The sequence below is a fragment of the Diceros bicornis genome, chromosome 2, assembly GCF_020826845.1.
Source record: "Diceros bicornis minor isolate mBicDic1 chromosome 2, mDicBic1.mat.cur, whole genome shotgun sequence".
Classification (NCBI taxonomy): Eukaryota; Metazoa; Chordata; class Mammalia; order Perissodactyla; family Rhinocerotidae; genus Diceros; species Diceros bicornis.
In genome coordinates, this window is record NC_080741.1 from 23,792,089 (window position 1) to 23,814,158 (window position 22,070).

The following is a 22,070-nucleotide window of genomic DNA, read 5'->3' on the forward strand; positions in this document are numbered from 1 at the left end:
ACTGGGCAAATTAATTCATCCTGAACAAATTGCCAAGATCTAAAAATTTGGACATTTCACATAAAAATCTAGATTTTTAATTTCTCTCTCAAAAAAAAAAAGAAAAAAAAAACTCCTAGATCTAGCAACTCTGGGCCCACTTCTGCAAAAGCTCTCCAGTTGCCTGGGTTCCCACTAGCCCACTTTCTTCCCCATTTTCTATTGCTTACCAAGCAACAGACTATTGGGATGAGAGTTTGTAAACCCTCAATAGAGCGTAGAAGCAGTCAGATCTTGATTCAAATTCCAAGCTGCTGAACCCAAGACAAGTGGTTTAAGCTCTTTAAGCTTCAATTTCTTCATTATAACAAAGACTAGAATGATTAATTATTCAGGGGTTAAAAGTGAAATAATGTATATAATACCAAATACAAAATTAAATGTTCAATAAACAATAGTTATTATTACACTATTTGGACTGAAATTCTTAAACCTAATTAAGATTTATCATAAACACTTCCTTCCTTCTATAGACTCTAAAGAAAAACATGAAACCACCAAGGCCTTATCACTCCATAAGGGTCCTTTATAAAACAAGCATAAGAACAGTAAACACCTTATAGTGTTGTTGTATTAAAATGAGTTAATACCTGTAAAATGCTTAGAATAGTACACGGCACATAGTAAGCTCTAAAAAAGAATTTGTTATAGCTAATAATAGTTAACTGTTGTTGTTCCCAGAGAGCAGGCACACAGGAGCTTAAGAAATGTTTAAGGGAAGAAATAAGTTCGTGAGTAAAAATGTGACTGAATATTCAATCAATTCAATTCATTCAACAAAACAGTTATCATTTCTTTCTATACAGTCTTAAGCGTCCTCTCAAATAGCCTGTATTTTTATGTCAAAGCTAAAAATCTCAGTGAAAACAAAGTTACTCTGATGTATAAACAAGCTTCATGTTCTGGGCTTGAACATAAATAATTATTAAACACTGACGAAGAGCTGACCATAATTCCAAGCATGAAGCATGCACATTATATGATGCTCATAATTTATTTCTGAAGGAGTTTTACAGTAGCATTTCATGACTGCTAGAACCAGAACAGTCTAGGCTATGCTTTCTCTCAGGTTCTTTTATGCCTCCAAGGTTCGCAGCAGCTGAGTTTAGGACTAGTGCAAAGAGGGACCTCACTACCTTTTAGCACTACTAGTTTCAAAGTTTCAACCATTAAAAACAAAGAATGAAGAAAAAACATCTGGTCGAGCAGCAGGAGTGGTTCTCTATTAAATAGTATAATATCAAAAGGATGATTTGATCTTTAGCATACTAATCATCTCGGTAGAAGTAGTTTTTAATTAGTCTGGGAATAATAAAGAAGCTCAATTCTTCAAGTATTTAATTTAACAAAAGATAAAGACAGTCTCCCCTGGCTAAAGCGGTATGTACATTCCAGATTCCCTGCCATGTCACAGAAATTCTTTCATAGCACTCACAACGAGAAAAAGCAACAAAATTGACTTAAAAAGAGTAATTTCCTTTCCAACCTAAATAAACTTTACACAAACTTGCCTCCAATAATCGACTACACAAGCTGCACCACCAACATCAAGGGAGGCGTGCGGATATCTAGCAGGTGCTGCAGTTTATCACAAAACCGTCTAAAATAATTGAAAGTGACAACCAGCACTACCACAAATGATTTATTAGTCTTTCACTCAGCGTTTCAGCTTCCTCGGGGCCAGAATAAATAATTTACCAACTCTGTATCTTCCAATCATTAATTCCTCCCTATGCATCCAAACTACATTTAACTCTGCTAGGTTCAGTGGAATAAAACACACAATGGCATATTTTTCCAAATATAGAATTATATGACCATATGTAAAGGCAAATTTGTCAGTCAAGATGTACAATTCGGATGTAGAAGAATTTAAGGGCTCAAAGTCAGCACCTGCAGTTGAGTCTGAGGGGATGAAATGAAGTGAAGAGGACGTGAAAGCAGAGCCTAGCAAGGAGCTCGCTCACAGACGAGGAAAGGTCGCGGCGACTGCAGACAGCGAACCCAAGGGGCAAGCTAAGCACACTGTGCGGGAGAAGCTCCAAACCTCAAGTGTCACCAATTCACTGACTGACTGACCATCTCCTCCTCTAAAACTTTCCCCAAGTTACAAAAAGTATACAGTCCTCCCTCAAAAAAAGGCAGAAACTTTAAAACATGAACATACACGAATTTTTTTCATGCAAAATAGACAATACAGGGCAAGATGAGGTATCATCTATAAAAAATTTTAGTAACTATTTTGAATGCGTTTACAAAACAGTTACAGACTCCTGGGAATTCAAAAAAGAAAATACATGTAAAAATCAAAGAAATAAGTACTCTAAAAAATGTGACAATGATGTTAAAAGGTATGTCTATTAATTATGTTCTACGTTTTTTCTAAAAACACAAAGCAAAAAAATCACATCTTAAATCCATTTTTGATGTAAGCTAGTCTTGTCTCATTAAATCAGCATTTATGATTAAAACAGAGATCATTTTTGGTACATAATGTATTGCATTGTTAGAGCAGCATCTGTTTATTACACAGCACAAACATTTTTCAGCTTTCTGAAACTACTGATATGCAAAAAATGATCAAGATCTAGCAATTTATTTAATCTTTTTTCATTTCAAGAAAAAATACTTTCAGTGAAAGGGTTAATACGTTAATATTCTAATATTTGGCATTCTATGAGGCAGCTTCAAGCTGTCGGGCACACAGTCAAAGAATTTCATAAATTGACAGCTTTCTCTTCAATGGTTTGAGAGTGCATCACAATCCAAGTCTTAAGTGTGTAGTGTATGGTTAAGTATAGTTTTAAACATATGACTTCTACCAAATTACAAAATGCATTAAAATAAAATAAGCCTGACTAATGAAAATTATAATAGAAATCTGAACCAAAGAGTGCAATTTAGATTATAAAATTTTCAAATAATCTTTCAAAAATTCCATAATGTTCACAAAGAACAATGTATCATTTTCAATACTCAATATTTCACTGTTATTAACTGAAACAGTTAAATAACTACCTGGACACAAAATCATATTGTTCACATTAAGCAAAACCACATCTTATTCATGCACAGACCCATTGTACCTGTTGCTATGGCAAAATAAACCCCCAGAAAGCATAGGTCCTAGCCTCCCACACGTGAAAATAAATCGAAAATGTAAAAACTGGAAAATATAACAAAAGACATCTTTTTCAAACAAATACAAAAGAAAGATAGAGGTTCTATGTTTTAAACCGGGGGTGGACAGGAGGATGTTTTAAAAAGAGCAGCACGCCAAAGCTGTCTGCAGGCTTCCTCGCGACTGGCTTCCAATGGCAGAGGAACTTCAGCAGGAGACAAAGCAACAGCTCTAGTGGCACCAAACTGCCTGAGGATGCTGCCCAACGCCAGATCCTGCATACAAGGCTGTTAAGAGTTGATGGCAGCTTGTCCCAAGTCCTGAAAACACGGAGCCCTGCAGAGCCACGTGAATATCTGTGGAAGAAGTCTGTGCAAAATATCCTGACCCTTAAATGTCCATCCAAAGAGAAACAGACACACAGATTGTGGTGCTGATGTTTTCCTATCATGGAATATTAGAGAACAGTTAAAATTAATAAACCAGATGTAAAAACAGAAGCAAGGAAAAGCTCAGAAACAATGTTGGGTAAAAAGGATAAAAAAGCAAACTGCATAAAGACTAATAGAATATTTCAGTTAGTAAGAATACCCAATGTTAATGAACACATAAATATACTAATAGTCTAAAAACACAGACAGAAAGGATATAAACCAATTTCAGAATGGTGGTTATCTCTGGGAAAGGCAGGACTTTAAAATGCTTTTTAAAATATATATATATGGTAAATGTTAACATACTAATTCTGCATAGTAAATTTAAGGTTGCCTGTTCTATTTATCCTCTGTATTTTTGTTAATATTTGAAATATTTCCTGAATATCTGAAATATTTCTTAAATATTTTAAATCTAAGGCATGACGTAAATAATTTTCTTCTGAAAAAATTTAAAAGATTTTACAATATCCTTACCTGAAACATGGAGGTCTACCTTCTTAAAAATCATTGGTTTGACTAGTCTCCATTTACTAAAAATTTAAAATTCCAATCTAAGAAACGAAAAATGCTACTCTCTTTTCACAAATGATTTGACTTAGTAACAACTTCAAATCAACTTCTCAAGAGATTCCTTGCTTTTATTCCAAAATTGAACTGAGGGACTCCACCATGTAGGTGTCCTAAATGAAGTTAAAAATATTCTTAGCAGGGGCTTGTAAATAACTGGTTCTATCATTTGTTGTTAAAACAAACAGGCTTGAGAGCCTGACTCCCATTCCTTGGCTCTAACTTCCCAGGGGGAACCTGTCACTTCATTAGTGAATATATTCTTTTTGATTTTCTTTGCTTATGTGAGGTATTAAACTTCTACCTGTTTTAAAAAAAAAAAAAAAAAGGAAAAGAAAATTCCTAGTAAGCCTTTAGACATATCTAATGAAACCTTACTCTAAAGAAATCAGTACCACAATGACAAGCTTTTTATCTTGTATTAAAATTTTCTGCAAATTTCTTTTAAGTTCAGCCCCATTTTTTATAGGTCTTTGGAGATGTGACAGGTCATCTATAGCTAAATAGAAACAAGTTGCCTCCCACTGACATCCACATTTGTACACTAAAACAAAAGTTTACTACACTTTTTGTCACCATGACGAAAATATCAAAAATACTGTTAATTTTCAGACAAACTCATAAATATTCTCTCAAAGTAGCAACCATCTGATTTAAAGAATTACTGGTTTGTTATCTTAAACAAGAAACCATATTCAACTTATATTGATGTTTTCTATCTGAAGCGTGTCATGCATTATAATTTATTTCATAAATCTACTAGAGTGTGATCAAATCCTATCAACTCTGATTGGCATAAATTTAAAACAATGAAGCAATCACATCTGTTAAGCAGTTCTAGCCTGCTAGACAACATTTTAAAGTTTATACAATAACATAATTATATTTTTTCTCCATAAGATCTTTCTGCACTTGATTTGAGCTTTTCATAAAGTTTTCTGTGTGTACTGGGTTCAGTGTAATCTGATACATGAAGTGGGATACAAAATGAAAGATAAGGGAAGGAGATGGAGTGATAAAAACAGTGTAAGTGTGAACTTGGTACTCTCCAGAAAATATTTTAATGAAACTCCAAATGAATTACAAGATCTTAAGACAGGGGAAAATTAGTTAATTTGAATGAAAAAAATATAGTAGATTGAACTTTATCCTGAAACTACAAAACAAATATATCCTGTTTTCTTGGAATTTTTAATTTTATTATTTGGAATTATTGGAATGCTATGCTAACCAAAGAAGACAAGACTGTTTCTCCATCCTTGCCTCTTTTCTATGATTTTTTTGGACTTTCTTTAATATATAAAATATTCACTGGTTATCTGTTTTTTTAATATCTTGTAGTTTAATTGTTAATTAAATGCATTAAGAAAGATTCTCCTTTATACCGAAACTCACATGACTACTTTGTAATTTAGCTTCAATACAAAGACATTTCTTTGATTACCATAGGACAATAACAGTATTAATATTTTACTAAAAGAAGTAAATCTCCATTAGTTTTATTTATCTATCAAACATGAATAGGATTAAAATAAGAATTACAATTCTTCTGACAAAATTGTCCTGTTGCTACCTACTATCTACCTCATTTCTGTATGTTTTTTTCATTTACTTAAGAAATACTATGTTTTGCAAGGAGACATTGGTAAAAATAAGACAGTTCCTGTTTTTATTACAAAGATAAGCAATAATCTAATAATTTAAGAATTACAATGTGGTATAATAAGTGCTCTACAGAGGTCTGTGGAAGGTGAGGTGATATCACTGAGGAATCAGGGAAAGCTTTCAAGAGCTGCATCTTATAGGATGAATTAGCCAGGAAAAGAGGTAAGAAGTGAATGGCACATAAAAACACTGATTCAACAAAGATTAACCACATGGGCTTATTTCCTCTCCCTCCCAAAACCACAAAGAGATCTCAAATTTTTGAAAAATGGAGAAATAACGTATCCAAGGAAGTAACTCATGTGAGAACTTACAATAAACGACGCTAAGGAGAAGCACACCATTTTGCCTACACTCCAGCAACATTCAACCTCACACATCCCACCTCTACTACCCTGGTGGCAAATCTACAACTAAGGGAACTGAAAAAACAAACAACTAACCAATAGTCAAGGAGAAGAAAATAATTCAAGATAACTTCCCTAAACTGAAAGACACTTACTTCCAGAACGAAAGGGTCCTTTAAGATCCAGTATAAATAATGAGTAAAATCCATTCCAAGACACATCATCATAAAAATTCAGAGAGAAAGGTTTTAAAAGCTTTCAGAATGATAAAAACAGGTCATGCACAGAAGAAAACAAGGTAGAGGGGGAAAAAAAGGGCAATGGACTTCTTGATAGCAACACTGAATGCTGTGAAACAAAGCCTTCAAAATTCTAAAAAAAAATTATCTTCAATCTAGAATTCTATACCCAAACAAACTATTACGCAAGTCTGAAAGTAAAATAAAGACATCTCAACCTTTCCTAAGATCTATTTACACTTAATGAAGAAGTTAAGCCAGAAAAAAGATGATGAGTTGGAATTCATAGATAAGGAACAGAGTAAAGCTATCCAACCTCCGAGGATATCAAAGCTTTGGCCTTCTTCTAGATCACGTTAACACATCACAGCATAACTCTGAATGAAAACGGCAGTAGCAGCTAGAGAAACAGTAACCATAGTAAATAATACCAGAGGAAGCACTTAGAAGCAAGTATTCTTTGTGTGAAGATGCCTGTGAGATTGGAGGGTAACCCCATGACAACAGTTGTTAGTCTTCAGATGACAGTCTCTACATTAAATCAATGTTATGACTGACAAACTGTTACATATTCATTCCTAAAGTTATGCTCACATGCATTATAAACAGTGTCAATTTGACGATAAACAAAACCATGTATCTGTACAAAAACAGGGGTGCGTGAACACACACTTTCAGTCACGGTGTGGTTTAATTGGATTATTTTAGAATTGGGTTTCATTTAAGAAGCCAGTAACAAAATGTAACATTTAAGAAACCAACAAAATGTAACAAAAACAGCAACAGCTTCCTAGTTTCTGTGAAGCAAGAGAATGATTTAGAGATATGGGCAACAGTTCAAAATGGCTGTCAATGATTACATCAGTTATCAATTTCAGGGTCCCCCCAAACACTGATTGGTTAGCATTAGTTACTTTTTTTTTTTATTTTTTATTTATTGCAGTAACATTGGTTTATAACATAGTATAAATTTCAGGTGTACATCATTATACTTCTATTTCTGCATAGATTACATCATGTTCACCACCAAAATACTAATTACAACCCATCACCACACACATGTGCCGAATTATCCCTTTCGCCCTCCCCCCTCCCCTCTTCCCCTATGATAACCACCAATCAAATCTCTGTCTCTACATGTTTGTTTATTGTTGTTATTATCTACTAGTTAACGAAGGAAATCAAACGGTATTTGACCTTCTCCCTCTGACTCATTTCACTTTGCATAATACCCTCAATGTCCATCCATGTTGTCACAAATGCCTGGATTTCATCGTTTCTTATGGCTGAATAGTATTCCATTGTGTATATATACCACAGCTTCTTTATCCATTCGTCCCTTGATGGGCACTTAGGTTGCTTCCAAGTCTTGGCTATTATGAATAACGCTTCAATGAACACAGGGGTGCGGGTATCTTTACGCATTGGTGTTTTCAAGTTCTTTGGATAAATACCTAGCAGTGGAATAGCTGGATCATATGGTAGTTCTATCCTTGATTTTCTGAGGAATCTCCATACTGTTTTCCATAATGGCTGCACCAGTTAATGGTTAGTTAACTGGCTGATAGTTAATGATTTTGAACATCTTTTCATGTGTCTGTTGGCCATCTGTATATCTTTGGAGAAATGTCTGTTCAGGTCTTTTGCTCATTTTATAATTGGGTTGGTAGTTTTTTTGTTGTTGAGATGCATGAGTTCTTTATATATTTTGGAGATTAAGCCCTTATCAGATGTATGGTTTGCTAATATCTTCTCCCAATTGTTAGGTTGTCTTTTCGTTTTGTTGATGGTTTCCTTTGCTGTGCAGAAGCTTTATAGTTTGATGTAGTCCCATTTGTTTATTTTTTCTATTGTTTCTCCTGCCCGGTCAGACATGGTGCTTGAAAATATGTTGCTAAGACCGATGTCGAAGAGCGTACTGCCTACGTTTTCTTCTAGAAGTTTCATATTTTCAGGTCTTACATTCAAGTCTTTAATCCATTTTGAATTAATTTTTGTGTATGGTGTAAGGTAAGGGTCTACTTTCATTTTTTTGCATGTGGCTATCCAGTTTTCCCAAAACCATTTGTTGAAGAGACTTTCTTTTCTCCATTGTATGTTCTTGGGCCCTTGTCAAAGATTAGCTGTCCATAGATGTGTGGGTTTATTTCTGGGCTTTCGATTCTATTCCATTGATCTGTGTGTCTGTTTTTGTGCCAGTACCATGCTGTTTTGGTGACTATAGCTTTGCAGTATATTTTGAAAACAGGGAGTGTGTTACCTCCAGCTTTCTTCTTTTTTCTCAGGATTCCTTTAGCTATTTGGGGTCTTTTGTTGTTCCATATAAATTTTAGGATTCTTTGTTCTATTTCTGTGAAAAATGTTGTTGGAACTTTGATAGGCATTGCATTGAATCTATAGATAGCTTTAGGAAGTATGGATATCTTAACTATGTTAATTCTTCCAGTCCAAGAGCACGGAATATCTTTCCATTTCTTTGTGTCTTCTTCAATTTCTTTCAGCAATGTTTTATAGTTTTCCGTGTACAGCTCTTTCACCTCTTGGGTTAAGTTTATTCCTAGGTATTTTATTCTTTTTATTGCAATTGTAAATGGGATGTTATTCTTAATTTCTCTTTCTGCTACTTCACTGCTAGTGTATAGAAATGCAACTGATTTTTGTATGCTGATTTTGTATCCTGCAACTTTACCATATTCGTTTATTACTTCTAAAAGTTTTCTGGTGGATTCTTTAGGGTTTTCTATATACAAAATCATGTCATCTGCAAATAGTGACAGTTTCACTTCTTCCTTTCCAATTTGGATCCCTTTTATTTCTTTCTCTTGCCTGATTGCTCTGGCTAGGACTTCCAGTACTATGTTAAATAGGAGTGGTGACAGTGGGCATCCTTGTCTGGTTCCTGTTCTTAGAGGGATAGCTTTCAGTTTTTCACCATTGAGGATGATATTAGCTGTGGGTTTCTCATATATGGTCTTTATTATGTTGAGGTACTTTCCTTCTATACCCATTTTATTCAGAGTTTTTATCATAAATGGATGCTGTATCTTGTCAAATGCTTTCTCTGCATCTATTGAGATGATCATGTGATTTTTATTCTTCATTTTATTAATGTGGTGTACTACGTTGATTGATTTGCGAATGTTGAACCATTCCTGCATACCTGGAATAAATTCCACTTGATCATGGTGTATAATCTTTTTTAACGTATTGTTGTATGCAATTTGCTAGTATTTTGTTGGGGATTTTTGCATCAATGTTCATCAGTGTTATTGGCCTGTAATTTTCTTTTTTTGTGTTGTCCTTGTCTGGTTTTGGTATCAGGGTAATGTCGGCTTCGTAGAATGAGTTAGGGAGCTTCCTCCCCTCCTCAATTTTTTGGAAGAGTTTGAGAAGGAAAGGTATTAAGTCTTCTTTCAATGTTTGGTAGAATTCACCAGGGAAGCCGTCTGGTCCTGGACTTTTATTTTTGGGGAGGTTTTTGATGACTGTTTCGATCTCCTTACTGGTGATTGGTCTATTCAAATTCTCTACTTTTTCTTGATCCAGTTTTGGAAGGTTGTATGATTCTAAGAATTTATCCATTTCTTCCAGATTGTTGAATTGGTTGGCATATAGCTTTTCATAGTATTCTCTTATAATCTTTTGTATTTCTGAGGTGTCTGTTGTAATTTCTCCTCTTTCATTTCTGATTTTACTTATCTGTGCCTTCTCTCTTTTTTTCTTGGTGAGTCTAGATAAAGGTTTGTCAATTTTGTTTATCTTTTCAAAGAACCAGCACTTTGTTTTATTAATTTTTTCTATTGTTTTTTTGGTCTCTATTTCATTTATTTCTGCTCTGATTTTTATTATTTCCCTTCTTCTACTGATTTTGGGTTTTGTTTGTTCTTCTTTTTCCAGTTCCTTTAGGTGCACTGTTAGATTGTTTATTTGAGATTTTTCTTGTTTGTTGAGATACGCCTGTATTGCTATAAACTTCCCTCTTAGAACCGCTTTTGCTGTATCCCATAAATTCTGGCATGTTGTATTTTCATTTTCATTTGTCTCCAGGTATTTTTTGATTTCTTCTTTGATTTCTTCATTGACCCAGTCGTTCTTCAGTAGCATTTTGTTTAATCTCCACATATTTGTAGCTTTTCTGATTTTCTTCCTATAGTTGATTTCTAGTTTCATATCGCTGTGGTCAGAAAAGATGCTTAGTATTATTTCAATCTTCTTAAATTTATGGAGACTTGTTTTCTGGTCTAATATGTGATCAATCCTGGAGAATGTTCCATGTGCATTTGAAAAGAACGTGTATTCTTCGGTTTTTGGATGGAATGCTCTGTATATATCTACTAGGTCCATCTGTTCTAGTGTGTCATTTAAGGCCAATGTTTCCTTATTGATCTTCTGTTTGGATGATCTATCCGTTGGTGTAAGTGGAGTGTTAAAGTCCCCTACTATTACTGTGTTACTGTCTATTTCTCTTTTTATGTCTGTTAATAACTGCTTTATATATTTAGGTGCACCTTCATTGGGTGCATAGATATTTACAAGTGTTATATCCTCTTGTTGGATTGTTCCCTTGATCATTATGTAACGCCCTTTTTTGTCTCTTTTTACAGTTTTTGTTTTAAAGTCTATTTTGTCTGATATGAGTACTGCTACCCCAGCTTTCTTTTCATTGCCATTTGCGTGGAGTATCTTTTTCGATCCCTTCACTTTGAGTTTGTGGGTGTCTTTAGGTCTGAAGTGTGTCTCTTGTATGCAGCATATATATGGGTCTTGTTTTTTTATCCAATCAGCCACCCTATGCCTTTTAATTGGAGCATTTAGTCCATTGACGTTTAAAGTAGCTATTGATAAGTATGTACTTACTGCCATTTTTTAACTTTTTTTTCTCAGTGTTTTAGTAGTCCTTCTCTGTTCCTTTCTTCTTCTATACAGAATTGATGGTCTCTTTAGTTTGACCTCTGTCTGAAAGCTCTACTCTTTAACTCCCCTCCTCCCTCCTTTTATGTTTTTGATATCATATCTAACCTCTTTTTTGTGCATTTGTATCCATTACCCTCCTATCATGGAAACAGATAATATTTCCTATTTGTGGTCTTCTCTTTCCCCTTAAATCAGTCCCTTTAACATTTCTTGTAGCACTGGTTTCTTGGTGGCAAACTCCTTTAATTTTTGCTTGTCTGGAAAATTTTTGATCTCTCCCTCCATTTTGAATGATAACCTTGCTGGGTAGAGTATTCTTGGCTGTTAAGTTTTTTCCTTTCAGCACTTTAAATATATCGTCCCACTCTCTTTTAGCCTGTAAGGTTTCTGCTGAGAAGTCAGCTGATAGCCTAATGGGGTTTCCTTTGCATGTAACTTGACTTTCTCTTGCGGCTTTTAGGATTCTCTCTTTATCTTTAATTCTGGACATTTTGATTATGATGTGTCTTGGTGTGGGCCTCTTTGGGTTTATCTTGTTTGGGGCTCTCTGTGCTTCCTGTACCTGGATGCCTGTTTCCTTCCTTAGCTTAGGGAAGTTTTCATCTATTATTTCTTGAAATAGATTCTCTGCCCCTTTGTCTCACTCTTCTCCTTCCGGGACACCTATAACACGGATGTTAGTGCGCTTGATGTCGTCCCAGATGTCCCTTAGACCGACCTCACTCTTTTTAATTCTTTTCTCTTTTACCTGTTCACCTTGGGTAATTTCTTCTAGTCTTTTGTCCAGCTCGCAGATCCGTTCTTCTGTATCCTCTACTCTGCTTTTGAGTCCCTCTAGTGAATTTTTCATTTCCAGTATTGTATTCATTTCTGATTGGTTCTTTATTATATCTTCCATTTCTTTGTTGACATTCTCACTGAATTCATCTATTCTTCTCCCCAGATCAGTGAGCATCCTTAACACTCTTTGTTTGAACTCTGTCCGGCAGGTCGCTCATTTCTGTTTCACTTAGTTTCTTTTCTGGGGTTTTGTCCTGTTCCCTTACTTGGAATGTATTCCTTTGCCTCCTCATTTTGCCTCTTTCCCTGTGCTTGTGTCTACATATTAGGTAGGTCAGCTACGTCTCCTGCTCATGGATAGGTGACCTTATGTAAGCAATACCTTAGGAGGCCTGCAGTGTGCTTCCCTCAGTTCTCAATGTTCCAGCCGTGACCCCTATGTGGGCTACGTGTGTCCTTCTGTTGTGGCCTGTTTGCTCTCCCTGTAGGCACCCAGGGAGGCCGAGTTATGCTCCTGGCCAGCTGTTGTAATGCTCAGCTGCTTGTAGTTGTTGTGGGCCCTTCAGTCTCTTTATCAGGTGTGGGGAGCCCCAGCACAGTTGGCTGCAAGTTCTAATACCACATTTGTGTTGCAGTATTTCTTTTAAGTGAGTAGGGCCCCAGCGTGGCAGGTTGTTAGGCTCAGGGCCTTACAATTGCTATAAGCCTCCAGCCTTTAGGTCTCTTGTCAGCTCTCTGAGGATTTCAGCTGTGTGGGGCTGGCCTCAGGCATGGGAGCACCCAATTGTTTCAGGCTTTGGAAGGTGGGGCAAACCCCCTACGTGGGTCTTTGAGAAGCACAAGTCTTCTGCAGCTGACAAGCCCTGCCGCCCACAGGTCCACACAAACAGTCAACACAGTCCTGGCCCTTGTGCGCACCCCGACCTCCCGAAGCCGACCCAGTCTCTCCACAGCGGGAGCCCCACACACTTCCACCACTGCCCCACACTCTCCACCTGCTCCTTGTGCACGCTCTGCCCCACTTAAGTCGGCTCAGTTGCCAGGCTGCAGAGAATCCAGTCACCAATCTATGCAGGCCCACAAGTTGCCCGAGGGCTTGTTGTTGGGTGGGGCCAATCTCTAGGGTGGGCTGCCTGCTCTGGATGAGCTGAATTAAATCGGTGTTCTAGCAGGTGTGGCAGACCCTGGGCTAGCAGGCCTCAGGGAGAACTCCAATTGCGTCTGTGTCAGCACGCCCACACCAGGCCACAACAATGGCCACCACCAATGTCCCAGTCCCTGGAGAGGTCTCACCTCTCACCGAGATGCACTCAGGGCCTATTAGGTGACTCTCTTTTCACCAAAGCACTGTGCACCTTTCTTTCTGATTTTAGGTTGCTTTCTGAAACGGGTGAGTTTGCACGTGGGCCCTTTAAGAGCCAGTTTTAATTTCTTTGTGAACCAGCTTTTCTGGGGGTACTCTCCAATGTTTTAGTAGCAGGCAAAGTCAGATATCATGGCACTCGTCTCAATAGTGCTGGGTCCACAAAATGCCCACAGTTGGGGCGCTCCCCGGCTCGGGGCACCGCTCCTCCAGGGAGGGCTGCGTACCTTTGGGCTGCTCCCGGGTGGCCCTGAAGCTGGTGGCTTGTGAAGGCGGCATTTTTTTCTCTCCAGAAGGGTGTTTCTGCCTCTTCCACCTCAATTAGGATTGTCCATTGTTGCAGGAGTTCCTCTTAGCCAGTTTTCACTTCTGTCTCAGGGGTAATGTTTTCCACGAGTAGTTGTAAATTGGCTGTGTCCGCGGGAGGAGGTGAGTTCAGAGTCTGCCTACACCGCCATCTTGACTTCCTCTTTTCAAATTTTAAGTGAAAAACTGTGCCCACTCTATTTGGGCACCTTATGGACCAAAAAAATAACTCATCTTTCAACCCTATTATTATGCATACTTCATATGCAGTTAATTTTCATTTATAAAATATCAAAGAAATCAGAGTAAGCCCCTAACTAGAAGAGTGTTTATGCTGAAATATTTAATTCTACATGAATTGTTGCCTTCTACATTTTTTTCATGTATATAAGTAGCTCCAATCTAATCTGGAATTATCCTTTAAGCATAAGAGTTGGAAGAGCTATGAGAAATAAGTGCACATTTCTACAACAATGGTTCTCAATCCCACCAGATCCAATGCCCCTTTCACTTCCTGTACTATTCTGAAATTAAATTCAAAGAAAATAAAATCTTAATTACACACAGAATGTTTTTCTAAATAATCAATATTAATTCCCTAACCATAATATTAACGAAAAATAAAAGTAATTTATAATGAAATATTTATTTCATTATATAATTACTTAGGCATAGCTACTTAAGAAGAGAGAACAGGACAGTCATATATTTGCATCTATATATAATAAATAAACTTGGATCTAAGAGAAAAAAAGATCACAAGTCATTCTCTATAAATACGAGAGAATTAAAGAGGAGAAGTATATGAGAAATCCAGAATAAAAATTAGTGTTGTGATTACAGACAAAAATTAAATTGAATGTTAAGAGAAAGGCAGAAAATAAAGATTAAAATATCAAGACAAATTACATATTGTTGAAATGGATAAAATTATAAAATGTGGTATCAGTGCAACTGACTCGTGTTTTATATCTAAGTGTAGTATCAAAATAATTACCTATGCTAAGACATGGTACAGTGTGGTTAGAAATTATCCCAGAAATCCTACCACATTGTTAAGGTATATATACATTAAGTCTCTACAACTAATTTAAAATAAAATTTTAACAATGTATTTATTATCATTATCCTAAAAAGTAAAATTTTAATATTTAGGATGGCAATCATGAAATAGGCTTTAAGCAATCCTTATTAACTAATAAAATTCAATGAGATCCATTAATTTTACAATTTAGTTTGCTGTTAAAAGAGTCGAACATCCTTTGTTGCATACTTGCAATCAGTGTTATTGAGCTTTCAGTAAACTGCATTACTGAACTGAAAACTTTTCAACTAAATATATAGTTAGAAACATTATAAATCTGGAAGTGGAAAGAATGTGTGAAGTAAATTTCAAAAAATTTTGAAAATTTCTTTATTCTACTAAAAACTTTCTACTTAAGAATGTCTTTATTCTACTTAAGCTTCCCCTCCACACAAACTTCCCCTAAAATATCAGATTTTTCATGTAACATTTTATAAAAATTTGTCAGTATTATTCTACACTGAAGTATTATGCTCTATCTTTGACGAGAGTTTAAGCAGGCAGACATTCAAAAGACATGTGGTACTCAGGACAATTTTTTGTAGTCTGAGACCGTCCCATGCATTGCAGGACACCTAGCATTCCTGACTCCCATCCATTAATGCCAGACACACTCCCATAATCATTGTGACAAGTGAAAACACTTCTAATAGTTTCCAAAATTCCCCTTACAGGGCAGCACCAGCCTTGTTTGAAATTATTACTCTCGAAGTCTTACAGCAAGAAGCACACTGTGGTGGAGAACACAGAAAAAAAGTGTTTCCAAAACAGAAAGAAACATTTTTATCAATTATACTAAAAATTAGACCTTGCCAGTTTTATCATCCTCCAAACATCCTTTCTTTGGCCTAAATTTTTTGGTATGGTGTACTGAGGATAACTTAAAGAGAGTTGGTAACCACTGTAGAACATATGTATATTCTCTCTATATAAGTTTTTTAATAGAAAGCTTTCCTATACATGACCTTTTTAATATTCCAACTTTTACTTAGCCAAATTAAAGTCAAAAATAGGATCCAATAAATAGATCAACAATGGCATATGTATAGGCATGCCATGCTTATATAATTTCATTTGTGTAATTTTATTTTCTGTATTTGCTGTTGTTGCTATGTTGTTGGTGTTTACTGTTTCACTGAGCAACATCAATACTAAGGTGGTCAACACTAAGACACTACATTTAATCAGTATAGTATTCAGTATTATTAAAGACTCTTACATGTCAGTATTATTTAATGCCCTACAAAATCCCTGCAGTATAAGAGTCTGCTTTTTTATTTTGCAAACTCTAAATTTAATAAGCTTCTATTTAATTAGTCCAGAATTCAAGTACACTTTCATGCCAAACTCTGCAACCGCACAGAGATAGAGGGAAAGATATTTGAAACACTTCCATGGGAACAACCTTGGGTTGCTCTCTTAAAATACCAGTGCAGGTACCCAAACTACTTCACATGCAATCCACAAAACGGATGAGGTGTGAAAGAAATTTTGTGTTTAAACTCGACCTTTGGCTGTACTTTTACTTGTCATAATTATAAAGGAGCTACTCTCAGAGCCAACACATAAGCTATGTTATTACTCTTACAACTACAGCAGTATTTCATAAAGTGCTTCATACTGTGACAAACTCCAGGCGGAATATATGGACGCTCTTACCTTTGTTACCAGGCATGATAGGTCTTTCTGAACAAAAAGAGTTCTGATAGTATACAGATGAATGAATGAGAATTATTGCATAAGAATTTTTCTTTTTAATGTACATTCAAACACAAATATGCCAGTGTGGTCACCTAGTTCAACTTAACAAATCATCTATACTCCAAATGCAAATAAACTAGAAATCTAAATTTAATAATCTAATTGTGATTTCAATAATGTAATATGCCATGTTAGACAAATACATGTCAAGAGGGAATTAAAAAAATAATGATAGAAAAAACAAAAAAGTTTAAGCAACTCTCTTCTAGAGATTCCTGTTTTCCCAGATTTTCACCAAGGGAAAACAGCTGTTTTCAAAAATGTTTTGGCAAAACTGCCAACCTATCAATATATATGACATGTAATATGGTTTTTTTAAGAAAAATAAAAAGACCACTAGACCATCCAACATAAAATTATAAATTCTGAAGGCATAACAAATAGAATTAGTTTTCAGTACAATGTCAAACATGCCATCAATTAGAAGACTTACAAAGCAAAACAAGCACAAAAATCCTGTAATGTATGATACGAAGAAAAATTTTAGAACTATCTACTATACTATGATCAACTTTGCCATACTTATCTTTCTATTCCCAATAGTAATCTCTCTTTACTTTCACCTTGAAAATAGGTTCCAAAAGGTGTAAAACATCAGAAGTCACACTTTATAAAAGTCATAGCCACAAACTGCCTTGGTCAGCTAACAAAACCACATAAATACCGGCCATAAGAAAAGTTAATCATAAAATAAAACATTTTTAAAGATATTGCATGTAAATTAACATTCTTCTTAAATATTCATTATATAAGACTATTAAGAATTGCTCAATAGGAATTTGAGATATTACTAGGGTGACCATAGGTCCCAATTTGCCCAGGAAGGTCCCAGTTTACACCTACTGTCCTGGCATATTACAGTACACCCTTTCACTCTCAAAACTATTCTGAACTGGAAGATAAATTATATGGTCATCCTAGCTATTACAGTACTTTATATTACCTAAATCATGGGTTTTGAAGATTTTATGATGTAACAGTAATTATTTACTTGAAAAATCTAGCTTAAAACTTTGAGTGATTCACATAGTACCCTGCCATTCAGACAGATGCAGTTACTGAAAGCACTCATACAACATCACCCAAACTCTGTTGATATCTAACTCTCACTCATCCATCTTCTGATGTCCTTGTGTTTCAGACCCAGGATGGAGGCTTCCCTTTGTCTTCACGTAGCAAACCGGGTTGGAAAAGATCCTTTTCTCCTAGCCTCACACCAAATTCATGTTTTTCCTTACTCTCTGAGGCTCTCCAGAATTTTTTTTTTTTTTTTGGTGAGGAAGATTAGCCCTGAGCTAACATCTGTTGCCAATCCTCCTCTTTTTGCTGAGGAAGATTGGCCCTGGGCTAACATTCATGCCCATCTTCCTCTACTTTATATGTGGGACGCCTGCCACAGCATAGCTTGATAAGTCATGCATAGGTCTGCGCCCAGGATCTGAACCTGCAAACCCCGGGCCACCGAAGCGGAGTGCATGAACTTAACCACTACGCCACCAGGCCGGCCCCCTAGAATCTTTTAAATAATTACATTTAAGTGTCTAAAATTACAATTGGTTACTTTCTTCTCCTTTTTATGAACATGTTAAAATGCTTAACTGTGTATTAAACACTATATTTAGAGTTAATTTAATAGTATGCTTGTGGACATTTCCATAAAAGCTTAGGCACCAGACACTTAATCATTCTTTTAACAATATGTATTTATCTAACCCTGAAAATACCATTATTTTTATAAAGAAATCAGATTTGACCTAACAGAGCCCTGGAAATGGGCTGAAGAGTCAAAGGATCTGATGTGAGCGTTGAACATCCACCAAGCAAACCCACAATCTCCCTGAGGCACAAATTCTTCTTTTGTATATAATTCTGATCCACTATACTGGATTACAAGAAGAACCTAATCAGAAAACTCAAGAAGCTCTAATACTGCCTATTGTTTAAAAAAGATGACCAAGTGAAACGCAAAGTGAATATACTTAGCAAGTTAAATCTATATAAATAACTACATTCTCTAAAATAACAAAAAATAACTCTCGTTAAAAACTACATTATACCAACTGTAATGAGCTAAGAAAAGACCTTAGAGAGTCAGAGTAAATAAATCCTAATTCCAGCGCCATCATTTACTGTCAGCTGTGTGGCAATGAGCAAGTTACTTAACATCTGTAAGTCTCTGTTTCCTCATTCATAAAACGAAAATAATAACCGTACTTACCTCACTGCAATGAGTAACAAATAATCCATGTAAAAGATATGAGCACTATGCCTGCCCATAATAAGTGCTCAACAAATGCTAGCTATTATTACGATAATCTCCATTAATGTCTCTTTTAAAAAACAAGTCCTAAAAAATTATTTTGATGTCAGGAGAAAATTTCACACATGTGCATGTGTGTGTGCACACATATGCGTATCTTCCAAGGAAAGGTCACTTGGATGACATAGCTGGTACTTCACAAACACATGTTAATAGTGTGGGCTGGGTATATTATCATGACAACTAATACAGTAGAATGTTGAAGGCAGCTTTTTCCTTCGAAAGAAGTCCACACTGGCACACTGAAGCACATTTTAAAATAAAATTCTCTATCTACCAGTATCTGTGGTTGTTCATCTCCAGAAAAGAAAAGTCACAGATATGTACAATACACACATTTTTTAATCCACGTATATAAATCAAATGAAACCACTTCCTTTAAGGCAAGCATATGGAGATACTAAAGCAATATTCCAATTAAACATTCATATATTCAATATTTCAAAATAAGAAATTTGGGTATACATATGCATAATTTACAATTCTATAGTGAAACCTGTCTAACAGAGGTCATTTTCACCATATTTCAACAGTATCCTAACTTGAAATATACAATGCTACTTCTCTCTGAAACATTAAAACTGTGAGGTACACAGTAATTCACACTCAGAATAGAGACCATGTTATGCACATGACACTCTTTTACCCAAACAACTACTTTAACCTATTCATAAAACCCATTCAACAAGAGAATCCTAATAACTGCACTACTTTATGAAACAGTCAGAAGAAAGAAGAAATACCATATTTGGTTAAAAATGGAAACTTTACATAAGAGAATTATTAGCTAAAGTCAGAGAAACTATAGCTTGCATTTATAAAGACCCACGTCCATTTTAGTTCATTAAAATAAAGTAGTATAAACCTTTCCGTAAGAGATATGATATGAAATAAATATGTCACTATGACTGATATAAAAATCTATATAAACAGCATGCTGTTTTCCAAATATACATATAATGGAAATTTTAAAAAAACAAAAGCTACATTAGTCAAATTTATATCTCAGGGATCCAAATCTAAGTTGGACTTCATTTCTCTGAACTTTCCTAAAAATATTCCAGTAGTGAAATAGATTTGCCAATAAAATAAAATAACTAAGACCATTACTTATTCTAAAGCAAGTAAGAAATACAGACCTGTCCTTTAGAGATACAAAGGATAATGTGGACTGAGGTTTACATGTTCAACCTCAGTTTACAGACTATAGGCCATATTATTAATTTGTAAGTGACCCTACAATGAGTATGCACACAACACACAAACATTCTATCACCAGTAACCCTAAACAGGTAAATTTAGAGCTAAATAAAGCATACTGAAATTTTACCTCTACCATAAATTACTTGGAAAAAAAAAATCCATGAGCAATGCAATGAATATACTTTTGCCTTAGAGCTAATACTTTAATTTTAAAGAACCACAAAGAAAAAATCAAAACTAGTCAGTAACAATGCAGCGTCTAAAAGCAATAAACTCAAAATTAAGTTATAAATAATTTAAAGCATGTCATGAAGATGTATTAATAATTCATCAGATAAATAATTTACTAAATAATCAAATAAATAAATAATGAAATACATAAATAAATCAGCAAATAAATAATTCTGCAAAATAACCTAAACAATAAGTCACCCAAACAAATCACAAACCTACAAAACTACAATGATTTTCTGGAATCTGATAGTTTTAAATAAGCAAATGTACACAAACTAGATCAATCTTTGTTAGAATTAGAAATATTTTTCAATGCTATTGGTAAAATCCTCATCTCAATACATAAGAACACATTTTCCGTTTTTAAAAGACTGCGTAGGATTAGTTCTTATAAATTATTAACATGATTATAATATATCCTCCTCTATATTTTACATATAATATCTTTGCCTAACATATTTTCCCCTAAACAATGGGATACTTAAAACATTCTTAACTTACACTTCTTTTTCAAAGCAATACTTACAGTATAATAGTACTACAGTTTTTCTGATGATTTTCCTATCTTCACCAAGTCTTTGGAAATTTTCTGCAAGAGTAGAATAAGAATAACCTTAATTATTACAGATGGTATTTCATTCACTATTGAACAATGTTTTGTAATTCTACACAGTAGCAATGGGAAGTGGACATTATTAGTTGTAAACTATGTCAAGTTTTTAGAAGTCTTCAGTGGACTAAGTACAAGTTGACAGAGGCCAGCTTCCTCTATTGGAGCTGACACACAAGCTGTCACAGTTGGCAGGATTTCAGATGTGAAAACAAAAACTTCGAAGGACAAAGTGATTGGCTGACATCTAATGCTATCCTCAATTTGAGAAGCTCAAAGTCCTTGAAAGAACACATGAGATCACTTAACTGTTACAATTTGAATGTAGTGACAATCTAATTAGAGCACCACAAAGAGTCAAAACACAATTGACCTCATAAATCAGTCTTCATTTAACATTTATTTAAAGTTTTCATTCACCCACAGAATAGTATTCTTGAAATCCATCAGTAGTAGATCCCCAACTATGATAGCCTTTCCCACAGAAATAAGAACTTTGCAATGGGTTTTTGACACATTTAAGGGAATAAATGCAACAATACAGCACATTTGAAGAGAAAGAAACTAAAATTAATTTAAGTATTTTCTATAATTTACCTCAATGAATTCTGAAAACAACCTTTCAAGTTAGGTAATATTTTACCTATTTTACAGTCAAGGAAATTGAGACCCAGTAAGACTATGTATACTACCTAGTCCCCAAGTGGCAAGGAAGATTCTAACTTTGTCTACGCAACTTCTATATGAAGGTTCGTTGAGCTATAGACCCCTTAAATTTGAGCCCAACATAAAAATTAAGGCAAATCTCAAAAATATCATAAATTGGTTAGAGCAATGGTTCTCAAACAGGGAAAATTTGCCTCCCAAGGGACATTCGGCAATGTCTGGAGTCATTTTTGGTTGTCACAACTGGGAAGTATCATCAGCATCTAGTAAGTAGAGATCAGGGATGCTGCTAAACAACCTACGACACACAGAATAGCCCCCCACAAAAAGAATTATCTGGCCTAAAATGTGAATAGTGCTGAGGGTGGGAAACCCCGGGTTAGAATAAAATGAGTTATATTAGTGTATGGTTTT

The 22,070-nt window shown here is 35.2% G+C and overlaps 1 protein-coding gene across 2 annotated transcripts in view; it reads right to left on the reverse strand.

The window, feature by feature from the left end:
- Positions 1 to 22,070, reverse strand: part of TBC1D5 (TBC1 domain family member 5) — a 534,765-nt gene that overhangs the window by 470,191 nt on the left and 42,504 nt on the right. For both annotated transcript variants that reach the window (XM_058553679.1, XM_058553690.1), the window contains exon 2: positions 20,907 to 20,969. The gene's annotated coding sequence lies outside the window, so the exon portion shown is untranslated. The remainder of the gene's footprint in view (positions 1 to 20,906; positions 20,970 to 22,070) is intronic.